Source organism: Balaenoptera ricei, chromosome 17 (assembly GCF_028023285.1).
Source record: "Balaenoptera ricei isolate mBalRic1 chromosome 17, mBalRic1.hap2, whole genome shotgun sequence".
NCBI classification, from domain to species: Eukaryota; Metazoa; Chordata; class Mammalia; order Artiodactyla; family Balaenopteridae; genus Balaenoptera; species Balaenoptera ricei.
In genome coordinates, this window is record NC_082655.1 from 81,615,806 (window position 1) to 81,642,821 (window position 27,016).

The 27,016-nt window shown below is 44.1% G+C and overlaps 1 protein-coding gene across 1 annotated transcript in view; it reads right to left on the reverse strand.

Annotated features, from left to right (window-relative positions):
- Positions 1-27,016, reverse strand: part of SNTG1 (syntrophin gamma 1) — a 472,569-nt gene that overhangs the window by 423,285 nt on the left and 22,268 nt on the right. The window lies entirely within an intron of this gene.

Below are 27,016 nucleotides of genomic sequence, written 5' to 3' on the forward strand. Positions count from 1 at the left end.
AAATCAAGAAAGTTAGGGGCTTCCCTGGTGGCGCAGTGGTTGAGAGTCTGCCTGCTAATGCAGGGGATGTGGGTTCATGCCCTGGTCCGGGAGGATCCCACATGCCGCGGAGCAACTGGGCCCGTGAGCCACAACTACTGAGCCTGCGCGACTGCAGCCTGTGCCCCGCAACAAGAGAGGCTGCGACGGTGAAAGGCCCGTGCACTGCGATGAAGAGTGGCCCCCGCTCGCCACAACTAGAGAGAGCCCTCGCACAGAAACGAAGAACCAACACAGCCAAAAATAAATAAATAAATAAAATGCTGGCTTAACTCCTAGAGAGTTTTAAAAAAAAAAAAAAGGAAAGTTAAATTTTTTGGTGGAAAAAATTGTCTATGTGCTTACGGGGATAAAGGATAAACCACGGGGATTAAGGATAAACCATGGGGATTAAGGATGCCGTGGATAGAGGGAAGAATTGCTGGGGTGATGCCCTTGAATAGGGCAGAGAGATGATATAATACAATATACGTTACATTATGTATTATTATATATATATAATTAGGTGTAAAACATGTAGAGTTCTCATTCCACAGTGCTAGTTTATATAGAGAACAGCTTCACGGACTCACATATTTGCCTGGTTCAAGTAAATCCAAGTTCAATTTTACATTCTCAAGTGATAAACTGAGTAAGTAGTGCACAGAATATTACTATTACCAAGGGTAACTATATTTTAGATGTGCCACTCATTACACATACGGTGGATAAAATAAGTTTATTAAATAAAACTATTTTAGAATTGCCAGTCTAAAAAGTATACAATACTGACTTCCATCTTCAAATTTAGACCAGAAAGAAAGAAACTTTCCTAAGTCCCTATAAATATCAAGGTGCTAGATATTAAAAATTTGAGGGTTATGAGAAATGATGGTTATTCAAACTATGCCCCTACTCATAGTATTGAGTAGTGAAAGCACTGACAGTAGATCAAGATCATTTCCAGGGGCAAATTTTAATAAACATTTTGATTATCATTAGGTCATTACTTCAAATAATTGTAATTTTTGAATGGTTAGTATTTTAAGAAATACTGTGTTCTATTTATTTATAGAGGTTTTATTGTTTTAGAAAGTGTATTCTGTATTTTAAGTGTGCCCTTACTTCCAAGCTTTGGAGTAACAAAGGCTCGTAGAGGCTCGTAGATAAAATTAGAACGGAAGGAACAGGAGAGGACAAGGACATGAGAACGAAGACCTCTTTCTTTTGAGGATGTTTCAGCAAATGGCTGGGAGGGGAAAGAACACATACGGCTTCTTTTTACCAGTTCACCTTGATACATTTATACAGAATAATGAGCAGCAAAATCCTCATTCCCAAGATTTTTAACACTGCAGGTAATTTGGCATGTTCCTATTCCCTTGAAAAATCTTAGCACTTGGAGGAAATAAAGCAGCTGTTGTAAATAGTAACTACAACCTTCTATTTTATTTAGTTTTATGAGTAAATTTGGGGAAATAAGATGAAATAAATGAAAAGGGCTAAGTGGCTTGTTTTCTAAATTGGCAAAACAAAAGAATGCAAATTTGAACATTAAACTGAATAATATCTATTTTTCCAGGGTTCGGTTACTCTTTTGAATTTCTAAAGCCTTTTTTCTCTTCAAATTTAGAGTTGACACATTTCCCCTGTAGTTATACACCCTGACTGTCAGAGTGAATTTGTAGATTCAGTGGAACTCAGACAATGTTTAAGTTTAAAGGAATGGGCATTCAGGTCTAGAAAAGCGTTGAAACTCTAGGGCAGGAGCACCTTGACCATCTACTACGAAGACGCTGAATAAGGGCGTTCACGGAGCAGAGGAAAGTGATGGGCTGCTGGCGAGGCAGTAAGTGAGGCCTGAGCCCACAGGCCCGGCCGCGAGCTTTGAGGACACAGCAGCAGAGACCGTTAGAGAGGCGTTCCTTATCCAGCACAGACCACAGACGATGGCATCTATTTTGTCGGTATCCCAAACATTTTTGCTACAGTATTGTTTTATACTGACCAGATAGCGTGTCTGTGTTGGGTGAGGGGGAAACTCGGACGGATAAATGTGCAAAATCCCTGAACTGCTGAAAGCTACTGGAGAAAAGTCACACGGCTGCGCGCTGATGCCACCATTGTTTTATGGTTTCCAAACTCAACTGGGCTCTCAAACTCTGCCCACCAATCCTTCTGCATCAATATTGTCTCCAGTCCTCAGCAGGGGTATCTTCCGATTTCTCCATTCTTCTTAAAGTTATAACCCTGTGGCCATATTTATTCTCAGAAAATAATCTTACTTCCCATTTTCCTTTAAAAAGCCATCTAAAAATAATATCCTTACTATTTACCCCAAATCCAACAAATACGTAGGGAGCTGCGTCCATCTTTTCTTTTTAAATTTTCTGTTTTACACTATATTGAGTGGCCTTGTTTAACTCAAAATCAAACTCTTCATCAGACTTTGCATTTTTCTACTCTGGAATTTTTGAAATCTCATCAATCAATCATTTCCATTGCTCTTATTTCATTCATATCTCCCTTTCTCAATCTCTGGATTCTCTCATCTTAAAACAAAAACCAAGTACAAACCATCTTACTATTGGACCTCAATATTCATATTTAAATGATGAGGTGATATTGCTAGGCAATTACTACATTTTTTTCTAGCACTTACATCTACTAGTTAAAAGATCTACAACGCTTTGAGGTAAGAAAGTATACTTTACTGCTTCTTAAGATCTGGGATGATTCTAAAGGAAATCAAGAAGTGTCCATTATTATCTTTAATAAACTATCTTTGACTTCTCCTCTAACCCACTCAATGTCTTGCACTCCTGACTTTTCTATCATAAACCCTGTCATCTTTCATCTCATTACAATGAAGTGTTCTCTAGGTTCAGAGGGAAAAAATGGGTATTACTATTAAAAAAGGGGGGGATTATATTAGATAAGCTTTAACAGTTTTTCAACTTTGAAATAATGTTATTTCATTAGATTATCTTAATTCAATCCACGGCTCTTTATAATGTTCCTTAGTAAGAAAAATGATCTTGAGAATTATACCTGTTATTAGATGGACAGGAGAAAAGAATTTATTTTTTCACATCTCATTTATACCATCTAAACACAGTGTACCATGAAAAAATAATTTTTATTTGTATATGCATAAGCTTACATATATATGTAGATATCTCTATATCTATCTATCCACACATCCATAACAATTTAAAGCACTGAAAAGGGCATGTAGTAAAATTCAGTAAACTACAGATGGTATGATGAATATCCTGGGGAACTAGAATCTTATGTTTTTACAGGGAGAGCGTAGAAAAGAGTACGGAAGGAGAAGTTTCCCCGCATGTTTACATGTATAAGAAATCAAAGTTGTTTTCAATAGGAATATGATGGTTCATCTGACATTTTACCCATTTGCTAACCAACACCACCCTCTCTTCAACAAAGAGCCCACAGAAAAGTGTTATCCTCACCTTAGGATGAAAAGACCTTCAAGTATTCATCCATAAAGATGTAATAATTGTAAATGCATACATACATACATGTAAGCATACATAAAATGGCTAGTTTTTTCTTCACAAAGGAAGAGATTTAGAGCATGTAAAATGTACATATGGATAACATATTCCTGCAGAAATACTCTGCTTTTGAGTTTCCAATGTCTATATGTATTTAAGGTCTAGCCAAGAGAGCGAATGCAAAATCACAACATAAATACCACTGCTGGCATTCACAAAAAGCTGATTTTAGCATTTCTGTGGGCTTTTTATTTACTGAGAATAAATTTTTAGCATTACATTTTGAATTATGTCTGTAAATTAATGGTTAAGGTAATACATAAAACCTAATTGTTCTCAAGAGGTCTATTAAAAGGTGAAATCCACTTTTACCCTACAGGGACAGTAAAGTGTTTTAGTCAGGACTGATAGTACTTAGTATTTAGAATTCCACCTTTCTTCTGATGTCAGGCAGTATCATGAAACCCAATTTAAAGTTTCTTCCAACGCTTCCCATTGGTCAGTGCAAACATGTGGGAGTTTGTTTCCAGTTAACTAGTTTTCTAAGGCTCTGTGTGCACTTAGGACTTTTACCCATCAAGTTTTCCTTTACTATTAGGTACAAGTAATGCTAAAAGTTAATATGCTTCAAATCTAGTATTGTGGAAATCTATGTAAAAAAATCCCATGTAATAAAATGTTGGCTTTCAAGCTATATTTGAAGTAAAAACTCTCTTCCCCTCCGAAAAATATGTTGTGATATTATGACTTATAATAAGAAATATATATTTGATCTTCGCCCCCTTTTCTGGCTCAGCGCTCCTAAAACCCTTGTAATTTCTTACGTGATAAGAGCAATAAAGGTGTCTCGATATCCATAACAAACCCCCTTCAACCACACCGGAGTTTATGTTAATGGATCACCTTTGGACAGCACCTGAGGATGGGACTGGTTGCCAGGGGAATCAACCATGTGACGAGATGGCTGGAATTTCCAGTCCCACCCCACTGACCTCCCGGGAGGTCAATCACCAATGGCCAGTTATTTAACAATCAGGCTTATGTAATTAAACCTCCATAAGCATCCTAGCGGACGAGGTTCAGAGGACCAGGTGGATGAACCAGTGGTGATTCTGGGGGAGAGTGACGCCCCGACAGCATGGAAGTTCCGTCCCCAACCTACTTCACTGCCCTGCGCATCTCTTCCATCTGGCTGTTCCCGAGTTACACCCTTTTACAATAAACAGGTAAGCTGGCAAGTAAACCGGTTTCCTGAGTCCTGTGAGCAGTTCTAGCAAATTAGTTCAACCCAAGGAGGGGGTGATGAAAACCCCTGATTTGTAGCCAGTTGGTCAGAGGCACAGGTGACAACCTGCACTTGCGATCAGCGTCTGAAGTGGGGCGTCTTGTGGAGCTGAGCCCTCTGCCTGTGGGATCTGTCACTCTCCAGGTAGACAGTGTCAGAATTGAAGAAAATTTGTGGGATACCCGGTCAGTGCCCACTGAGAGTTGGAGAATTGCTTGGTGGTGTGGAAAAAACACACTGTTAAGTAGTTTCAGAATTGGAGTATGTCAAATCCTAACAGGTAAAATCACTGAAAGTCAAGATGCTGTGGCGGGTTTGCTGACACTGAGTGTAGGGTCATTGCTGTCCTGCCTCCTTTCAGCTCGCTTGCCTCTTCCACCTACATGCCCTGATCTACACTACAACATGGCACCATTTCTGAAAATTCCTTATTTTCTTACATTCATAGTTTGAAAACCATTACAATAATGGCATTTGAGAGTTCTCCTCCGTAGGGACTTCCCTGGGGGTCCAGCGGTAAAGAATCTGCCTTACAGTGCAGGGGATGCGGGTTCGATCCCTGGTCAGGGAACTAAGATCCCACATGCCACGGGGCAACTAAGCCCGTGCGCCACAACTATAGAGCCCACACGCTCTAGAGCCTGTGTGCCACAACTAGAGAGAAGCCCACGCACCACAATGAAGAGCCCGTGCACCGCAGTGAAAGATCCCGCGGGCTGCAACTAAGACCCGAGGAAGCCAAAAATAAATTAAATAAATAATAAATCTTTAAAAAAAGAAATTACGAAAAGAAAGTTCTCCTCCTTAAACATTTGGAAATCTGTACTAGGTAACTCCATGAGTACAGGTACTGGCTGCTCACATCCTGTTCTGGCTTATGGACTGCATGCTGTAAAGGGGCATGGTAGGAGGTATAATATTAGACAGGTGTAGTAGGAGAAAAAATTTCCATATTCCTTATTTACCAATATCAACTAAGGCCAAATGGAATTATTTCAGGTAGAAATTTGGGGCTAACCTTGAATTTCAATCCCCAACGTGTTATAGAAGTCTTTTCTTATCTATTTCTAATGTGCAGGTGTTTTCATCATTTAATTTGGGCTGTTTTGAGTATGCACCATACCCTAAACCCTGTTCTGACGAAAGCTGCTATGCAGAAAATTGTTAAAAGTCATTAATTATGCACAGTGCCAATGATCTGCTCCATGTAATGCATCCAGCTTAACCACAGCTGATTTAATCGAGGATCAGAATTTTACTTATATTTTGGGGGGATCTGCTATGTTCTGAATGTATGTTTCCCCTCAAAATTCATATGTTGAAATCCTACTGCCCAGTGTGATGGCATTAGGAGGTGATGAGATCATGAGGGAGGAGCCCCCATGAATGGGATTAGTGTCCTTATAAAAGGGGCCTGAGAGATCCCTGGCCCCTTCTGCCATGTGAGGACACAGTGAGAAGCTAGCAGTGAAGAGGGTCTTCTCCAGACCCTGACCATGCTGGCATCCTGGTCTTGGACTTCCAGCCTCCAGAACTATGAGAAGCAAATTTCCATTGTTTATAAGCCTCTCAGTCTATGACCCTTGACCCCATCACTCTATACAGGTTGAAACTGCAACTTTTATGAAATGCTCTTTAATATTTCAACAATAATTTTGTGCTGTGTTTGTTTTAAGAAACAAGCTAACTCTGCCTACTTCAAGACTTCACAAGATTTTAAAATCCTGTACTATTGGGCCAGTTAACAGACATGCAAAAAGTACTTTTTGTAGAGATTTATCTTTAAATTTAAAAAAAAAAAAAAGGCAAATGAACTACAGTCCACGTAAAGCTAAATTCCCGTTCTATCTGATAAAGGAAACTGAAGAAAGGTTTTCAAGAACAGGAGTGGAAAGATGCTTTGAAGGAACAAATGAAACATTAAAATCAGGGTTGATCCATTTGAAAAAAAAGTGGAACAAAACAATCACCAGTTTCCTCTTTGATTCAACGTCTGGATCCTGACAACATCCACAGACAAGTGGGAAGCAAGGAGTGTCATTTAGGAAAACGTCAGCATCTTCTCCACTTATACCAGTTTAAGTGTTTACACAGTTTCCTTCAATTACAAACATTTAGTCTTTTACTAAGTCTTTACTGCTTAAGAATGTAACATTATCAAAGCAACTCACCTTTCCTGAGAGTCCCCCAGCCAAAATTTCTAATGGTATTTATTGTGCGGGAAATTTGCCATTTCATTAATGAAATCAGCTACACAGAAATTCTTAAAGTTGTACAACAGTCAGCATGGTAATCTTGTTCTATTACAAAGTGTCAGTTCTTCAATTTACTTCCCTTGGAATTTAGTGACAGTTTTGAAAAAAAAAAAAAAAAGAACAAAACACAGTAATTTAGCAAGATAAGTTACACATTAAGGTTTAAGACATCAGGGAAAAGTTTATCCCTCAAGTCATTCATTGAATGTTATAGGAAATAATTTATAATTGACCTCCCTCCAATCCAAGAAAATTACACTGTTTAGAAATAATAAAACAAAAGTTGGTCACAGCATGAGTTATATTTTTAAATGTTTGTGCTTTATTCCAAATCAATTTGTTTTAAAATCCACGGCTTGGAAGCTAAAATGCCCCCAAAGGAAACCAGTGGTGTGGAGTCAGAGAAAAGTGGGTTGGAAGGGAATAGGACAGAACTGCCCTCCCAGTGACACAGGGAATCTGCACAAGCCCAAAGCACATCCCAGCAGGGCCTCAGGGCAACAGCCCACCCCATTCAACTCACTGTGGTCAAATCTCCTCATGAATAAAACTGAACTAGAGGACTTTCCTGCTGGCGCAGTGGTTAGGAATCTGCCTGCCAATGCAGGGGACACGGGTTCAAGCCCTGGTCCAGGAAGATCCCACACGCGGCAGAGCAACGAATCCCGTGAGCCACAACTACTGAGCCTGCGCTCTAGAGCCCGCGAGCCACAACTACTGAGCCCGCGTGCCGCAACTACTGAAGCTCGTGCACCTAGAGCCCATGCTCCGCAACAAGAGAAGCCACCACAATAAGAAGCCTGCGCAACGCAATGAAGAGTAGCCCCGACTCGCTGCAACTAGAGAAAGCCCACGCGCAGCAATGAAGACCTAATGCAGCCCAAAATAAAAATTAATTAATTAATTAATTTAAAAAAAACTGCACTAAAGCTCCAAGTCTCAAGTGGAGCAGAGCTCTCTGCACACTGTGGAGGGGGGCAAAGGACCGCAAGTCTGATAACTGGTTTCTTGCTACACTGCTCTCCTGCAAACCTTCTAAAAGCACCAGGACACAGACAACCTGTGCTGGAGCCTCGGTGGTTTCTCCTACAATGAGAAGGTTTGTGTCTCCCTCAGCAGATGGGTTTGGGTCAGAAAGGCACGAACAGTAAGATACTGGCCACTTAGCACCATCGTGACCCACGTTATCTCACACATGCTACTTCACCTACTTATTCAAGTTCATGTATCTCATACATTTCTCAATAATACAAAGCCAATAAGATTAATTAGAAAGTATTTAGAGATTCAAAAAGAAAATAGGGCTTCCCTGGTGGCGCAGTGGTTGAGAATCTGCCTGCCAATGCAGGGGACACGGGTTCGAGCCCTGGTCTGGGAAGATCCCACATGCCGCGGAGCAGCTGGGCCCGTGAGCCACAACTACTGAGCCTGCGCGTCTGGAGCCTGTGCTCCGCAACAAGAGAGGCCGCGATAGTGAGAGGCCCGCGCACCGCGATGAAGAGTGGCCCCCGCTTGCCGCAACTAGAGAAAGCCCTCGCACAGAAACGAAGACCCAACACAGCCATAAATAAATAAATAAATAAATAAATTTTAAAAAAAAATAAATAAAAGAAAATAAAGGATTCCTTAAATATATAACATGCATATTCTTTGTATCAAATGTCTGAATTTAGTCTTTTTATTGAACTCAGAATATACAATAAATTAGGAATTTGGGATTGACATATATAAAATAGATAAACAACAAGGACCTACTGTATAGCACAGGGAACTCAACTCAGTATCTTGTATAGGGAAAAAGAATCTGAAAAAGAATATGTATATATGTATATGTATAACTGAGTCACTGTGCTGTACACCTGATACTAACACACTGTATATCAACTAAACTTCACTAAAAATAAATAACAGTGAATACAAATATTTTAAAAGGAATAAACAATACTGTACGCGTGAGTCACATTAAATATACGATATTACAAAAACAAACAAAAAAAATGTATAATTTTACAAAAAGGTTACTTGAACTTTGAATTACAAATTATCTGACCTTTACACTTGATGTTTCCACAGCTATCTCCTTAACAGAGACTAATCAGAAAACTTCTATGTTAAAATTTTCCCTTGTCAGTTGGAGTTAAGTTTCCATAAAGTATAATTACCCGTCAAGGACAAGCTGCCAGGCACCAAAGTGACTCCGGGAGTGTGGAGAGACTGGACGGTTCAGGGGCCCAAACCCGCGGGTATAAACGCCCCTCTCCCCGAGGCGTCTCCTTGGGGAAGCGTGAGAAGAGCCAGTATTTATGGAGGTTCAAGTCTTAGCTAGACAGCTTTTCAGCCTTTGAAAAACCACATTAAAGTATACAGAGAGCGCACTATTAAGGGTCTTTTATTTACAAATTAATACGTTCCCAACTTACATGAATGGAGTTACATGGACAGAACCACATCTCTCGCCTCTTGTGGTTTAATCCTGGCCCTGGGGTGTTAATCACTGGACATAAATGTGACCCAATACACGTCCATTTGATGCTGTTTCTCAAATAAAACCAGACGGGACCTAATGTAGACCAGACTGAGTCATCTGTTTCCTCCAGGTCAGTAGGAAAGAAGGGAAAATTCTAGTCCTTTCTCACGTGCCTGTCATTTGATACGTATGAACACACACGCTGTTTATTACATATTATATATAAATATATATCACAAGCAATGTGCACGCGTCCGCACGGTTATAAATACACGCTGGTTATTATACGTTACGTGTACACACGTATCACCCACGCAGCGTGTGCGTGCGTCCACACGGCTAAAAACGCACGCTGGTTGTTATACGTTACGTGTACACACGTGTCACCCACGCAACGTGCGTGCGTCCGCACGCCTAGAAACGCACGCTGGTTATACGTTACGTGTACAAGCGTATCACCCACGCAGCGTGCGTGCGTCCGCACTACTAGAAACGCACGCTGGTCATCATACGTTACGTGTACACACGTATCACCCACGCAGCGTGCGTGCGTCCGCACGGCTAGAAACGCACGCTGGTTATCATACGTTACGTGTACACACGTATCACCCACGCAGCGTGCGTGCGTCCGCACGCCTAGAAACGCACGCTGGTTATCATACGTTACGTGAACACACGTATCACCCACGCAGCGTGCGTGCGTCCGCACGCCTAGAAACGCACGCTGGTTGTTATACGTTACGTGTACACACGTGTCACCCACGCAACGTGTGCGCGCGTCTACGCGGCTGTAACCCCGCGTCTTTCCCGCCCTCGCATCTCCCGCGCGGCTCCCTTTTCGGGACGGGACGCCCTGGGATCGCGGCCCCGCCCGCTGGGACCCGGAACTCGACCCAGGACTTCCCTCGTGAAACCAGCCTTTTCTAAACCCAGGAAGCACTTACATTCTCCCAGTTACTGCGCTTCACTCACACACAGCTGCGGAGAAGCCGGAGCCCCGCGCCGGCGCCAGCAGCGCGAACCGACCGACGCGGCCCCGCCCCGGCCCACCGCCTCCCGGGTCCCCGCGTCTCCCGACTTCAGTGCCGCCGCGGACAACTTCAGGGACGCTGGTCCCCGCAAAGCCCGAGGGCACAAGGGTTGGTTCTGTACAAACGCACGTGGTTTCTTCACGGGAGGCAGAAGAGAGCCGGGCGGCTGGAAGGACGAGGGACACGTCACAGGACCCGTGAGACGCGCACACACGCACCGAGCGCGCGTCTGTCAACGACGGGGCGTCTCCGCGGGCGGGACAACCGGCGCCGCCGCACGGGACGCCCGGACCCGCGAGACGGGACGCGACCACCTACCGGAGCCTGCAGCCGGAGCGCGCGGGTCCGCAGCCGAGGGAGGCGCCGCCAGCCCCGCTGCGCGCCTCGAGGGCAGGAGAGAGACGAGGCGAATGGTAGGAAGCCACTCCATTTCTTCAGAAGTACCCTTCTTCTCGGAAGTTTTCTTCTTTTTCCCAAGCAATATCAAGAAAGCCATGATGGAAACCACGAGTGTGTCCAGCCTGTGACTGACTGCCAGCCGAAGTTAGTGTTTCCTCAGTGCTGGGACGCATTTCCGTAAGAACGTGCACAGGGAACTTTTCGTCCGCCAGCAGCACTCACCAAACGGTGCCTGAAATCAAGTTTATTCTAGCCTCCCCCGAGTGTAATTTAAGAACACATTTTTATAGGAAAATGTCGGGTAGCGCGTGCTGCCAGGTGTGAGGCCAGGCGGGGTGGCGCCAGGGGCGGGGCCGGGGCGGGGCCGGGGAAGAGAGCTCGGGGGCGGGGCCGAGCAGGGCAGAGGGCGGGGCCGGGGCGGAGGGCAGGGGGCGGGAGCTCAGGGGCGGGGCGGGAGCTCAGGGGCGGGGCAGAGCGCGGCAGGGAGCCTGTGGGAGCATCGGCCCCGCAGGTTCACAGGGCCCACGCGGAGAGGTCCGTCTGCTCGGAGCTCTGGCCCCCCGAGGGTCTCAGGGGGACAGATTGTCAGGGGGACGGTCGCTGGTCCAGTACTCAGGGTCCCCACAGGTCCAGGCGGCCGTAAATAAAGTGGAAAGAGTATAGGATGCTGGGGGCCGGGCCTGGGAGGGAGGGAGGGTCGGGAGTGGGAGTTTACTGCGTGAGGAGCCTCAGGTTTTCAAGATAAAAAGTTCTGGATCACAGACACGGGTTGCACAACAATTAAACTATTCCTGACACGGCTGCACTAACAGTGGTGGATTTTGATGTGTTCTCTACCACAGTTAAAATTTTTCTTAAAAGAGGCATTATTTATAATCTGACATGAAGGTCATAGTTCCACAGCAAAGCAAGTGAAAATTTAGGGTGATTATCCACAAAATGCAGGTGCAAAATGTATCTGTTCAAAGGACTGAATCAAAGGACAGGAAGGACCCTGGTTCACTTGCTCTGTTCACTTCAGTTTCAGGGGCTCACGGCCGCCTCCTGCCCGGACAGAACGCAGTGTGTCTGTCAAGCAGTATTCAGGGATCGCGTGCCTTCGACATGGGCCCAGTGGTGCTTTTTTAACAGCAAGTCTTTTAGGAGGATAGACTTTTCCCCAAAGAAATAATCTGCAGATATAAAATAACCATTACATACTCCAGGTTGTCTGCACACACATACACACGCATGCATACGTGCACAAACATGCGTTCCATGCACGCACATGCACGCACATGCACACACATGCACACGCACACATGCGCCCACAGCTATACATGCCAGGCGCCCGGTTGCGAGTGTGGATGCTGCACGGTTGTCTTGCTGGACGTTCAGCCCGTTTGCAGAGCGGCCCCTCGCCACCCCCAGCCCCGCCCAGGCCGCTGATGAACAGGCCCTGCCACTCCAAGCCTGCAACCTAGACAGACAGGCAGTCCGTCCTTTGGCCTGGGAGGCGCCGTCCGTGACCCCGGACAAGCCAGACCCGGCCAGGGACCCGAGAACAGCGGGCCCCAGGAGCTACGCGTGTAGACAGATGAAGACAGGGTCCGGGGCCAGAAGAACGAGCAGAGGTGTGGCAGGAGCAGCGACACAGGAGGCTGACCTGGAGGGAGAGGAGCGCAGTGCCCACAGCCAGGGGTGGAGCCCATGGACCAGCCCACGTGGGGCCACACAGCGTCCGAGCTGCTCTGTGCGCCGCACCCACGCTTGTTGACACAGACGACGCTCCGAGCATCTTTGTCGCCTGATGGTCACACCTCCCGTTACAGAGAGGCGGGGACTAGCGGTCACCTGCCCAGGGGCACCCAGCCGGCAAGCCGCTTCTTAGGGAGCACGTGTAGGGCCTCCTGAACCCCCTTGCTGTCCTGGCCAGGTGTGTCTCCGCCTCCAAGGCCGGCTGTTTCCTGTCTTCTACCTGCGTTTTCCAACCTTATCTTTTCTTGACCTTGGCTGTGACTTCCTCCCTTTCCGTCTTCTGCCTGTGACGCGATCAGGATGCAGACTTACAGGCGTCCGTGCAGAGGGACCGGCTCAGCCGGGCCTGGTCTCCATCCAGACAGCTCCTGCGTTCCAGCACCTCAGCCCCAGCAGGAGACAGAGCGAGGGTGCAGGGCGCACAGGCCACACGCAGGCCCCGACCTCGGTACCCGGGGGCCGGGGTGCTCTGTGCGGTGGTGCGGGAGCATCAGACGCCCCTGTCGAGGCAGGAAAGGAAAGGGCGGCAGCGGGCGCTCTGACGGCGCTGGAGATGGCAGAGGCGAGGGGAGGGCCCATGTGTGTTTTCCGTCTCCCTCCGAGGCAAGGTCAGTGACCCGGGTGGAATCCCCGGGGGCGGCTCCTCCCGGAGGCAGGCCCTTCCCGGTCCCCAGCAGACCCGCCGCCCAGCCCCTCCGCCTCAGCAGCTTCTGTCTGCACGTGCCACTCCTGTGTTGTCTTCTCCTACTTAAGTTTCCTTTTGTAAGTGTTCTTATGTAGATTTATAATCTATACAGATTATGAATTTGGTATAAAAACAGGTACAATTAGTGCTGAACGGGGGCATCCGAAGGACTCAGCACAACCTCCCGGGGTGAGCGTCCTCAGGCGCCCAGATGAAGGGAGGGATTAACAGCCTTCAGGATCCCTCTGTCTCCACTGCAGGGTTCTGCATTCAGAGTGAGAACAAAGAAAAGTACAGCCCCTGCATTTTCTTTACTGTTCCTTTCATCTGACTGATACTTATTATGGTGGAAGAAAACGGTCTAAAACACGCACGGGTGCCATTCAAGGAGTGAAGAGGTCTCGCAGTCATGGGCCTGTCGTTAGCGTTGGGTGCGGAGGACCGGAGGCCCTCCCTCCCTTCACCCTCCGGAGCCTAAGCTTCCACTCCCGGCCCACCTCCTCTCTCACTCTGGTCCCCCCTCCTCTGACCTGGGTGAGCTTCCCCACACCTCGCCTCACGACTAAGTCAGGCTCGCGTTTCCTACCAGCACAACCTCATGCAAAGCCTGAGCTCGTGCCCAGCGGGGCAGCGACCAGAGCCGCATCCCAGACTCTGAGCTGCCTTCCTGTCGCTGCATTTCTCTTTGCCCACGAGACCCAGACTGATCACTTCAAGAGGAATGGAATTGTGCCTCTGAATCTTGCCGAGACCCTGCTGGTGGCTTCGGTGGTACTTAGAATCGGGTGGGGACCCCGTCCTTGGCGTTGCCACTGCCCCTCCTGCTGCCCCTGAACCCTCCCCATCACAGAGCTGGCTTTGTTCTGCAGTTACGTCTCAGTTGAGGTCCTTCCTTCCCAGAAGAGCCTTCCTGGACAAGTTTGTCACTTTTCTTTTTTCCTGATCATTGTAAAATTCTCTGCATCACATTAATCAGTGTCATGTTTATCTTTCCATTTGCTTATTTCACGTTCCTGGTCCCTCTTGGACCCCCTGGGAGGTCAGTTTCATGAAAATAGTGAACAGTCTGCCCTATTCAGCCTCATGGCCTGGAAAACATCAGGTAATATTTTGGAAATAAATATAAAAATGCAAAAACATAGGAATAAGTGAGTGCTTGCCTTGCAATCTTCCAGTCTGTATCAAAGGCACCTGAATAATGTTGTGTACACCTCACTTTACAAAAAGAGAGCTTCCCTTCCCATTCCTTTCTGTGTGCCACATAAATATTCACACACTGAGCTTCAAAGAAGGCCTTACTTTCCCCTAAAAAAGATGTAAAATCCAATTAAATTTGCACTGATGGCAAGGTACCTCTGGATGAATCATTGCTCTATGGTAAACTGGGCTGTGAATCTTGAGATTAATAATAGCTGACAGAAATGGTACCAGATCTTCTTTCCAATTCTCCTTCCCAATTTTTGAAATAAGAAATAATTCAAGAAGCAAGTATACTTCGTAAAGAAGCTGTTAATTGAAAAGTAAATGAAGCAATGCCATGCACCCCACCACAAACAGGAACAAAAAACAAAAATATAAAAAAGAGGAAAAAATGCTGAAAGAAGGCAACATGACAAGTTCCCCATTAATTTGTCAGAAACGAGGACAAATTTTTTTCAAATTATGTATCAACAAATTGAGGCTTTTCATGTGTAAATCTGTCTCTGAGGTATTGCAGGCACACAGTGATGCTGTTTTAAACAGGATTACCCTAACCCCAACACCACGCTGAAGGAAAGTGGCCCCTTCCTGGGACTGCCTGTGATTTAGGGCACGGAGAACGTTTCTCTTAGTTACTGGTGAGCTCTCTCAGATGGCCTGGGAATGCCAGACACACTCAGGCCAGCTTCACAGATTTCTTATGGTAAAAATGGTAACAAGGAAAAACATCCTCAGGAGCTGTGCAGACTGTGCACCAAGGCAACTACCCATCACAGCTCCAGTGAGCTGGAAGGCAAAGGCTGTTGTGTAATTCCTGGTGATTAACTAAAATCTTAACCCTGGGAGATTTAATCTAATGGGTTTATATCATAAAGTCAACATGAAAAAGCATGCTAAGGTAACTAAGTCAGGGATTCTCAGGATGAAATTCCAGGGAACGTCAGAAATCCTTTCATCCAACACTGTCATAAATAAAGAACTAAAATAATCTCAACAGCTGAGGAGATTATGAATGAAGACATTCTAAATTTTATGCTTGTAGTTATATTTGGGAAGAATCTTCTTTAAATCTTATTCCACCAAAGATGTCTTTAAATGCACAGTCTTGAGCCATTAGCCCCCCTCAAAACCATTTTGGAAGAGACAGGGTACGGGGAGATACAGTGATGATTTGCTGCTTGAGAACCATCTCCAACTGTCTGGCTGGGATGGGTCTTCCCAGGATGCACCCTCTGGACCATCTCACCCAGAAGGTGCCCGTGATGCCTTCCTGATGTGCTCATGTGTTTGTCCCCTGTGCTCTTTTCCAGTCTCCCTCTGCATTCTTCTGTTGCAGTGACTGCGGATTCTACCACGAATAAAAGTATGTCTAATTTTGTTCCACCCTGTGTATCCCAAACCAAATCGCCCATAAAGCTCTTTTATGACCTAATATATATTGACATACGTGAAACTAACGTCTTCAGAATACATCCTGGGAAACTTTCATCAATAAAATATATTATTGTAGGTGTGATTTTTTTCTGAAACCTTTTAAATTATTTTGAATAGAATCACCAAGCGTTACAGCTGAAAATTATCTAGTTTAAGCTCTTTTACAGTTGGTGAAGGGAGCCACAGGGCCACGCCACTAGGAAGTCGCTGACCTGGCCTGCGAGGGCCATGCGCTCCAATTCCAGGCCAAGGCTCTCCTACTGGCACCAAAATAAAAAATCCCTTCTGCGTCATCCTGAGAAATGGTTGAAAGAGCAAGACGTCTGAAATCAAAAGGTCTGAGGCTAATTTTACTACTTTTTAACCAGACTTCCTTGGGAATATAGATTCCCCTTCCAGAAAAAAAGCTGTTTTAATTTATCTGCCTATCTCATAGAATTGTTGAGAGGTCAAATAAGCTAACACTATAGAAAAGAACTCTATGCACATGGAGATCTAAGCTCACTAATTAACATTGTTCTGGTGGCTGTTTTACCTTATTGACCTCTGTTTGGAGATCTAAGGTGATTTTGGTAATTTGTATTATCAGTCTTTAGTTTTTATGCTTTGCTAATGGAGTTTGGCCAGTGCTTCTAGACAGGAACAAAAAGAGAACTGGATGATTTGAAATTTTGGAAGCTATATTCATTCACTTTGGAAAACAGCATACTTCCTAGTATAACAATATAAAAACTTGAACTAATGGATGATCTTAATGTGTTCAAAGAGGAAACAGCCTCATAGTCTAGCAACGGGAAAATTGGGATTTCTAGTGAAGTGTTGATGTGTTTCTCTCTCCCCTAAGACGGTCATGTGCTTAACACCAAGAACCCTCTCTTACTTCATCTGACTTAAAACACAGAACCTAATGCAGTGGCTAGAGTAATTGCAGAAATATTGTTTTTTTGAAATGAAATGTTATATATGTTACCAAACAGAATCAGAGTTATCATTGTTGTTATCATTTTTTCCTCCAAACATTCCTTTCTCAACCTCTGCATCTCTATTTTCATTCTAACGTCCCAAGTCCAATCGATTTGATCTAGATATTGAAATATATTGAATGAATACTAAATACGTTCAAAGAATACTCTTTTCTTCCAGCATATACTTCTTTTTACACATCTTTAAGTCTTGCTTGAATTATTCTTAATTTTTAGAGCACATTGGTGCATATTTTATGAAAGCTGGAGCAGTAAATTTCATCTCATCTGAAACATAGACAGACTCTATCTTGGAGGGCGTCTCCCATGCATTCACAGTGAGTCTGGTCCTCCACACCCTCTGCGCCTTCAAGTCAGCTTTGCTTAGACCTGGGTCACTCCCTCACCACGGCTGCGAACGAAGAGAAAAGGGGTCTCCAGCACTGAGAAAACAGCTGTTGACCGTGCTCAGTAGCTACAGGATGTAGGACAGCAGAAGGATGCTTCTCTAGAGCACGGTGGTTAGAACTGCCTAAGTTATATCTTTCTCCATAAAAGAAAAACGAAAAATATTTGACTATAGTTTGGATTCGGGTAGTAAATGCCTATTTCTCTAATGAAATAGACACTTTATTATTGATTATCTTGGAAACTCCAGAACAGAAACAATCACCTAAGAGAAGTACATGTGTCCTGAGAAGCAAGTCACTGCTCAGATCAGACAAGGCCACTAAGGGCCAGATGCTGAACAAACATAATGCAGTGCAACAGGACACGCATGCACTAGAGAAAGAATGCAGCATGTTTCAGTGCATGTCTGTTTGCAGCACTACCCGCGGGCCATAAATAGTTATTGAAACTGTTTGTTGGAGCTGACAATTGCCTGGTGACATCCTTGAAGAGCCTCTTACTCACCACATAAGCAGAGAAATATTTTTGAGAAAGTGAGGTACAGACACATGACTGAAGTTTCAAATCGCTGAAACCTTTTCATAGTCAGATGTCAACCTGCCTAGAACTTGCATCCTACAACCAACCTCTGCTAATCATCCCAAGATTGGTCTAAATGTTCCTTTTAATCAGGGTGCATCATGCAATTTGATTAACATAAATAATAAGAGTATGAGATGCTCTTGTCAGAATTCAGTAGTACACCAGGATGAAAAAACACAAGTAGTCCTTCATTCCATCATCAAAAAGCAGCCTGTATTGGCTGAGGACGGGAGGAGGGAAGACACAGCTTTTAATGTTCTGTAAATCGGAACTTACAAAACTGTGTCATTATTGTTTTGATAAATGCAGTTGTCTCTCTTCTTTAACATGCCCCAACACCAAGTGCCATACATCACAAATGGAGTTTGAAAAATCAGGTGAACTAAAATAAATTTGCTACAAAGAATTTTCCTAAATTTTACAATTCTCCATGAAGTGATTTATGAACCCTGTGGTGAAAGATAGCCAAGGTTCATTGTATTAATGTCTCTGAGTTCTTACAAATTCATAATCAATCAAAAGGAGGAAATTTGAAAAGTGGATTAAGCCTCCTAAAAAATTAGTTCAACCACCTCATTAAAAAAATAATCAGAACAGAAGACTTTAATTGAATTAAACAGTGGCTACACAAACCACCAATGTATTAGTTATCTTGGATCTCGATATGCCGTCCCGTCACCTAGTTTTTCTCTCATCCTGTCTCTAATCCATCTTACACACTATTCTTAAATTTTCCAAAGCTCAGAAATGTTCACGCTCATCCAATTCCTCCAGAATTTACCAGGGCCCCTTTACTGGCATTCAAAGCCCCTCAAGTGTAGATGCAGCCTGGTTTTACTCTTCCCCCTGGATATTGGCTTTTCCTTGAGCAAACGCCAAACCAGTGGAATGCTCCATTGTATCTCCAGATGTATCCTGAATGGCCTTGCCTTCCAGTTTTCTGGAACCTGGAGCATAGCACATACAAGTAAGTGCGACCGAACGCAGGGAAACCCGTGCTCTCCCAGCCGCCTAAGGTTTAAGTATCACCTTCACCGTGAAGCTGCGTCTGATACCCCCCAACCTTACACGATCTCCTCTGAATGAGAAGACACCTTCTGTTCATGGTAACCTGGGAACTTTATTATAAGTCCTTCCGGGACAAGGATCATATCAGATTTATTTTATGTCCTTTTAGTACCTTATCCATAATCTTTCCATTTCAGATAGTTGTGAAAATTCAGGGACTAAAAGATGAACTCAAAGTCAGGGACTCAGTCACCTTGCTGCAGGAAAGTATCTTTGGGTGTGTTTTTACGATAACCTCTCAAGTCACAGCAAGCAAAGGTGAAAGAGTTAAAGAATCTGTTGTGTTCGTGGGATTCTCCAGATAATCAGAATATATACGTATTTGTTATGAGGAATCAGCTCACATGATTACGGAGGCTGAGAACTCCAAATATTTGTCATCTGCAAACTGCAGACCCAGGAAGGCCAATGACACAATTCGGTCTGAGTCCAAAGTCTCGTGAACCAGGGACCCAGTGGTGAAATAAATTCCCAGTCCAAGGGCAGAGGAGATGAGTGGGATGTCCCAACTTGGCAGTGAGGGAGAAAAAAGAAGCAACTTCTCCCTCCCTCTGCCTTTTGCTCCATTCAGGCCCCCAGTGGATTGGATGATGCCCGGCCTCATTGGGGAGGACCACCCACCAAATCAAATGCCAATCTCACCCCAAAACACCCTCACAGACATAACAGGAGAAAGGGTTAATCTGGGCATCCTGTGGCCAGTCGGGTTGATACATAAAATTAACCACCACACTTATTCTTGAGACAAAATACAGCACGGCTAGGAGGGGGACCATAAACTACTGTATGGTGTGTGGGGCACATTTCAAATCATCACACTCAATGACGTATGTGAGCAAACGGCTTTGGACACAGGAAAAATGGAAGAACAAAAAAACATATTCACTCTTCTCTGTCAAAATCTTTGCTCCCTTACAAAACGGTATATATAAACATACGTATATATTGAGCGGTTACCATTGTATTTCTTTGCAGAAAAAAATCAGAGAATGTCCACCAGGTATAGGGGAAATGTACTTGGGCCTGCAAGTGAGGAGGGTAATTCTTTGCTGTCCTGTAGGATAAGGACAAACTGTGAGGAGGAGAGCACACCCTCACTCCTGTACCTGCACAGACAGGTACCCACACCTCCAGGGGACAGAGACAGAGATGCTGGAAAGACAGGTTATTTTCATCATCATTATCTTGAACTATAAATGTCGATCCTGAGACATACATGCCCATGACAGCTTTGTATTTGCTTAAAAACTTTCTGTTAAATGCCACCCTAGTAATGAATTCTGCTGAATGGAATTTTTGTTGCTTTAATCTCACTTTCAGTGATAATTAACACCTATCAATTCTCACTACAAATCAAAGAGATATTTCAGGGAAGGGGCTGAACGCGGAAGGCCCAGCACTGTCACAGTAAAGGTAGATTGAAAAAGGATAAGCTTACATTTACTGAACTTAAAAAAAAAAACTTGCCCAAATTAACCCATTAGAACTTAAACACAGTCTACACATTATACTAAACTAACAAAAATTGAAAACAAAAAAAAAAATGATGAACAGTGAAGATTTTATCAGATGAAAAACTTTCATCACCATATATGCTCTGAACAAATTTGTGTCCCAAAGTAGAAAGCAAAAAAAGGCAGGAAACTGCATGGGCTCATTTATACAAAAGTAGATTCTGTAACAGATTAAAACACGGTAGCAGGATGGACGGGAAACTCCCCGAGAACAGGGCCTCTGCACTTTGGTGTAAATAGAGAATAATTATTAAAGGCACAGAATCCAAAGCCAGACAGGCATTGCTCGAAGCCCTGCTAGGTCACTATATTGATTTGACTTTTGCCAAAGCCAAGTAACCTTTCTGTGGTCTGTTTACTCATCTGCGAAATACAAATCAGAACAGGTCCAGCTTTGCGAGGTTATTATAAGAACTCTAATCTGCCCAAGCACTTAGAGCAACGCTTGCCAGTACTGAGTGTTAAGGAAGCCTTGGCTTTTATTATTATTCACGGAATTGTCTAGCATCATGCCCTCCAAATAAATAAACAGAGCACAAAAATACTTGTTGACATTGTTTATAGAAAGATTGAAAAAACATTGTTGGCAAATTAACGATATGACACTAAATTTACATAAAATATAATACAGCTGTTAGCATTGCAACAGAGTCATAAAAATATTTATTGAGCATTAATTATGTGCAGGGCATACATAAAGCAGTACATACAAAATATGACTACAAAATAAAGAAAATGATTTCACAAGTCATCATACCCTTTGTTTATCACAAATTAACTACCGCTGGAAAAATGTGAAATAAAACTAAATCATTTTCAGAGGCAAACACTATGTTTTATCAAAAAGAACTGGAATAAGCAATCAGCTCTTTTAAACAATAAAAACAATAACGGTAAGTAATGCATCTAAACTACTGACTATATGTCAAGTGTAAACCTACAATTTACAATAACTCTATGCACTAAGACCCACAAAAAACTAGGGCATTAAAGAAGCAACTTGACCAAAGATTCAAACCCAAATACTCAGACTCCAAAGTCTATTTTTTTCCCCACCATTTTCCTAATAGAGGCCAGAAAAATAGAGAGAACACTGGAAACTTGAATAAGTAAAAATTCAATCAGAAATAGAAACCAAACATATTTTGGCATGAATATTACATGCTGAAAATACTGGCAAAAAAAAAAAAAAACACAGTCAGGAATGCACCAACATTTAGGCGAGTAGATGAAGGGGAGAAATGAGATAAAATGACATAAAAAGTTGAAAGAACAACCAACACACTGACGACTTTAATAGTCACGCAAACTAATAAAGGGTAAATAAAAGATGAATGATCTCAGGACAAAGTTAGAAAAAAAAAACTCAGTGAATTAGTGAAAATAACACATACGGAAAAAAGATAAAAGGAGAGGAAATAAACTAAAAATCTGTAATACAATTCTTGGTTTTAAATATCTTCAAGATTACAAAAACCAGAATGGTGCCTATTTGTTCTGTTTTCATTAAAAATTCTGTTATCTGAAAATTGAATTCTTCTGGTGGAGGGAGGGAGCATTGACTAAGATTCATGACAAAGTCCACCTCAAGGAAATACACGTCAAGTGTCTGGTTACCTAGATTTCAAATTTCTACAGAGATCATTGTCCCGGGGTCTGGGCCGAGAACTCTCTGCTCCCATTGATGACCTCAATTATTCGATTTCTGAATTCATTCCCTATTCTGGTGAGTAAATATGACAATCAGAGCAAGATGTTTTTGGGAAGGGAACAAACTGATTGCACAGCAAGTTGTTATGTTGGCGGATATATTCAGGCCTCCATCACTATGTACATACGTATTCATACACACTCAGCTTCACTATATACAAACATATATTCAGCTGCTCATGAAGAAAGGAGTAGGAACAGGGCCCTTGGATTCACCACCACCACCATCATCACTGTCACCTATCAAAGGTCTTGCTCTCTGTGATTAGACGTGTTACACTCTGCAGTAGAAAACGGCATTCTCAGAGCTGTGAGCAGCCTGTCACCATTTACTCAATGCAAATCCATCCAGGCAAATAATGCCGAAGATAGTTAACTCACAGCACTTTAGTCCATTAGGTAGAGTGGCCAAGGTCGGTGCTCTTTACCTGAGGCAGGTATTCTCAGCTCAGGTCTCTCATTTACCAGGATGACAGTGAAAAACAGAGACCGTCACCAAGAACAGGTGTGTGGCCCTGAACTTCATTTCACAAAAATAGTGCCAGCTTAGCATTTCCTGTTCTAACTGAAAACAAAGGTCAGAAATTCCATGCCCTCTCCTGCTCCGTATGCCATTAATAATTTCAGGTTGCCTCTGTGAATACTCTACAAATAAACTCTAATTTACATGAAATGCTGGGCAATACTTCACGCACAAGAGATGACTACCAATTACAGAAGAAAAGACACAGACACAGCTTCAAAGTTATACTGAGCATAATCCCATCTATTTTGTAGATTCATGAGATAATCTTTAAAACTTCATTGCAATCAAGGACATCACTAATGAACACTGATTGTCATTGAGCTGGATACATATAAAATTCTGATCAAAAAGGGAAAAGAAAATAGGAATATAATACAAATGAAAAAAACAGCGACCTAATTTGTTTTTCTCAACAAACATGACTGTGCCTCTTCCCTGTGCAGGAACTATGCCGGGATGGAAGATTGCAAAGGTGAGTAGGACACGCTTGGACCAGAGGTTTGCAACCTCGTGAGAAAGAAGGAAGGAGTATAGCTACTGTCAGTAAGTGGATTAGTCAGGGTTCTCCAGAGAACAGAACCTACAGATGGGGTGTGTGTGTGTGTGTACACAGAGAGACAGAGAAAGAGATTTATCTTAAGGAATTGGATCACGTGACTGTGGAAGCTGGCAAGTCTCCCATCTGCAGGGTAGACCAGCAGGCCAGAGACCCAGGGAAGACGTGATGATTCAGTTTGAGTCCACAGGCCAGGGAAGCCCGTCTTCTACTAAGACCTTCCACTGACCGGTCAGACACACCCAGAGTAGGGAGGGCAATCTGCTTTCCTCAAAGTCTACTGACTTAAATGTCAATATCATCTAAAAAACGCCTTTGCAGAAACATCAAGAATAACGTTTGACCAATTACCTGGGTACTTTGGTCTCGACATATAAATTAACAATCACACTGAGGCCCTGCTATGTATAAGCCCTGTGATGTGTGAAATACGTATGCGATTTAATTTGTGTTAAGTTGAAAATAAGTGGGGAAAATGTAACAGATTTGGCTCATACCATTTTTCTCATGTTGAGTTTTAGAAATAAATTTTAAAAATCAGACATTAGTGGGGAGGCAATGCAAAATTCTTTCTAAATTGAAAAGACTTACAAAGACATGTTTTGTCAGATCAGCTACGAAAAACAGAGGAGAAAATGAAGTCTCAGCAAGGTCCTATTTTTAACAGGTTTTAGCACTCACTGAAATAAACTGGGAGCTATTCATAGCACTGCTTCATGAATTTGAGCTCAAATAGTCATCCAGAAGTACAATGCAAAGACCACTAGCTTACAGAAAAGGAAACCCAGGCCTATAAGTACCAGACCTGAATCCTACCTGGCTTACAGAATTGCAAGGAGGAATGCCTGCCTGCAAGGTAAAGAAGCAAGATAAACGATGCCTAATTTTTCAGAAAATATAGTAAATACTAAAAAAGAAACCCGATTGCATTGAAATAGTAATATAAGTCCCTACAAACTATGACTCAAAAAAAAAAGATAATAAAATTGTGAAATCATAGTATATGAATGAACATTGCAAGCCCAAACCAAAACAAAATCAGACCTGCCAAGATAAAAACGGGCAGTGTGCCAAAGGCACTTTCAAACACTCATCTGCAGTCTCCTATCTGGTTCCTGGGAGAGTCTGCAGAGAGACATTCAAAGAGCATGTGCTGCGGGCACCTGTCTTGAGTCTCTTTGCTTCCTGAGGCCGAGAAAGCCGAGGAAGGACCGACGGGTAAGGTGGAAGGGCTTCCTAATTGGGGGCTGGATGACTTCTTCATCCATCTGTACTTTAGTCCCTGATCCACTCACCTACCTTTCCTACCAACCTGTTTAGCTTCAATCTCCCACAGCTCTGGGAGGTGCTGTGATGAACCTGCACCCTTGGCCGCCGCCCTCTTCCAGCCTGAGCACCGCCAGCCCAGGGTTCAGGGAGCCCCGCGGGTGCCTCTGCCCGCCTCCCCCAGGACACTGTCCTTGGAACCGCTCCCCCAGCTACGTGAGAGCCCTGGGACTAATCCATGTCCTCCCCATCCTTGTGGACCCACGTCCCATCTGGCTCACCTGCGGGTTATGGCTCGACGTCTGACCATGGAGGCCAGCTGTGCACATCCTGTAGTCAGACTGACTCACCAGTGTCGCCCTACCCTGTCCCTGTCCCTCTGCACCTCAGACCCCACCAGCACCTCCTCAGAGGCTCACGTCTGTTTCTGAGTGTCCCCTGGACTGCAGCCAGCTGACCAGAGCCTCAGGGAGGGGCAAGGAGGCAAGCGGAGCTGGTGTTGGTGTGCACCTGCCTGCCACCCTCCGACTCCCTCAAAGCCAACTACAAGGGATTTTTGTGAAACCAGCAGGGACTATGTCCTTCTTCCTAGAGTTTGATGGAAAATCCAGAGGTGACCTTGGTCCTACTCAACTGTGTGATTCCAGCAAGTCACTGGATCCTCCTGAGTCTCTGTCTCATCCATCCAAGTAGATGACGGGCGTCCCAGGCTCAGGAGGTAAGTGGGAGCCACGTGACCCCAGCAAACGTCCTGCGAGGGTGATGACTCCGTGTAGCACACGAGCGTGATCAACGTGAGCCGTGATTGCTCTCTTCCAAGCCGATCGGGCGCACTAATCACAGTCATCCACTGAAGTAATATCATTAACACCGACATAGGTATCCTTTATGCCAGGCTTTTCACTTACCAGGACAACAATTACAAACACAGACTCAAAAAAAAGAACAATATTGAAAATTCTGTTTCAGGAAGACATTGGGTCAGGATGCGGGAATGACAAGTGGCCCCAATGGGGATCGGTGTTTCTGCCCTTGGAAAACACCAGCATGGTCCTTCTCACAACCACAGGTTTCCATCCAAGGGGCAGTCTGAGCCTGCGGAGGACAGTGGCATATGGACTTCTTATTGGGGGAAAGACTTTTCCTTGTACTGTCAGTCATGCTGGAAAGTCTTAAATACAGTACTTACTGTTGGCAGCGTTGTTGTAAACAGCTTTTGCCCAGCAAACAACAGTGAACAGAAATTTCCTTCAAAAAGGAAACAGCCCTAAAGGGGGAGAAAAAGGCCAGCTTTGTTTCTGAAGTGGAGTCTGCAGAGAACAGGACCCAAGCAACCCCAGAGAGGTAAGCTTTAGCTAAGACAGTAGGTCAACTACTTCTCCCGTTGTTCTATTCTTGCCCAAGCCAGCAGCTGACATTCTGGAAACTGACCCTCCTGATGACATAGAAAAACAGTTTCCAAGATGCTCTTTTAATAAAGTAGATTTTCCTTCTCCTCCTCCTAACGCTGTTCCTGTTAAGGCTCCGAGCCCTATGCAGGCTATGGATGTGTCCACATTTCCCTGTTGTTGGGGGACTTTCCCCATCCTACCTGAGAATAGAAAAGCCAGCCTCTCAGTGCATCCCACAGAGGGTGGGGGGCACACCAGGGAATTACAGACCCAGAGAGCCACACCAGCCTTCAGCAACAGAACAGAGCTGGGATAGGGCCCCGCTCCCTGGGGCTCCACCCCTTCCATTCACGTCCGTGTAGCACATGTTGAGCCTCTCTCCATCATGCCTGTGTGTGTGTCTGCATGTGCGCTCCTCGAAATGACTCAGGGTGCCCTTCGCCCATCGCATCTGATGGCTGTAAAATGCTCTAGATATCAACATGTCCAATTCACTCAAAGATAAGGTAACTTGGATCAAAGAAATAGACTTTTTTTTTTCAAAATCTTATTCCTAATTAGTATATAAGGTGTCATCAAATCTGTATGTTAATAGTCAAGTCTGCATTTTTTCCCCCCATTATCCATGTGGAATTCTGTAGAAACCGTACTTTGAATTTTGAATTTGGCCCTTTTCCTGGGCAGGGACATGCAGTCTGATCCTCTCTCACGGTGCTGGCAGCTCCCAGTTGGCCCCGTGATCAGGAGGGGAAACAACTCATTCTGCACCAGATAACCCTTCTCGTTTTCACTTTCAATACAGTATTCAATAAATTTCATGAGCCAGTCAACTCCTGATTATAAAATAGGCCTCGCGTTAGATGATTTTGCCCAGCTGCAGGCTAATGTGTGTGTTCTGTGCACATTTAAGGTAGGTGAGGCTTACTAAGGTGCTCACTAGGTCAGGTTATTAAAAGCCGTTTCAACTTAGGATATTTTCAACTTACGATGGGTTTATC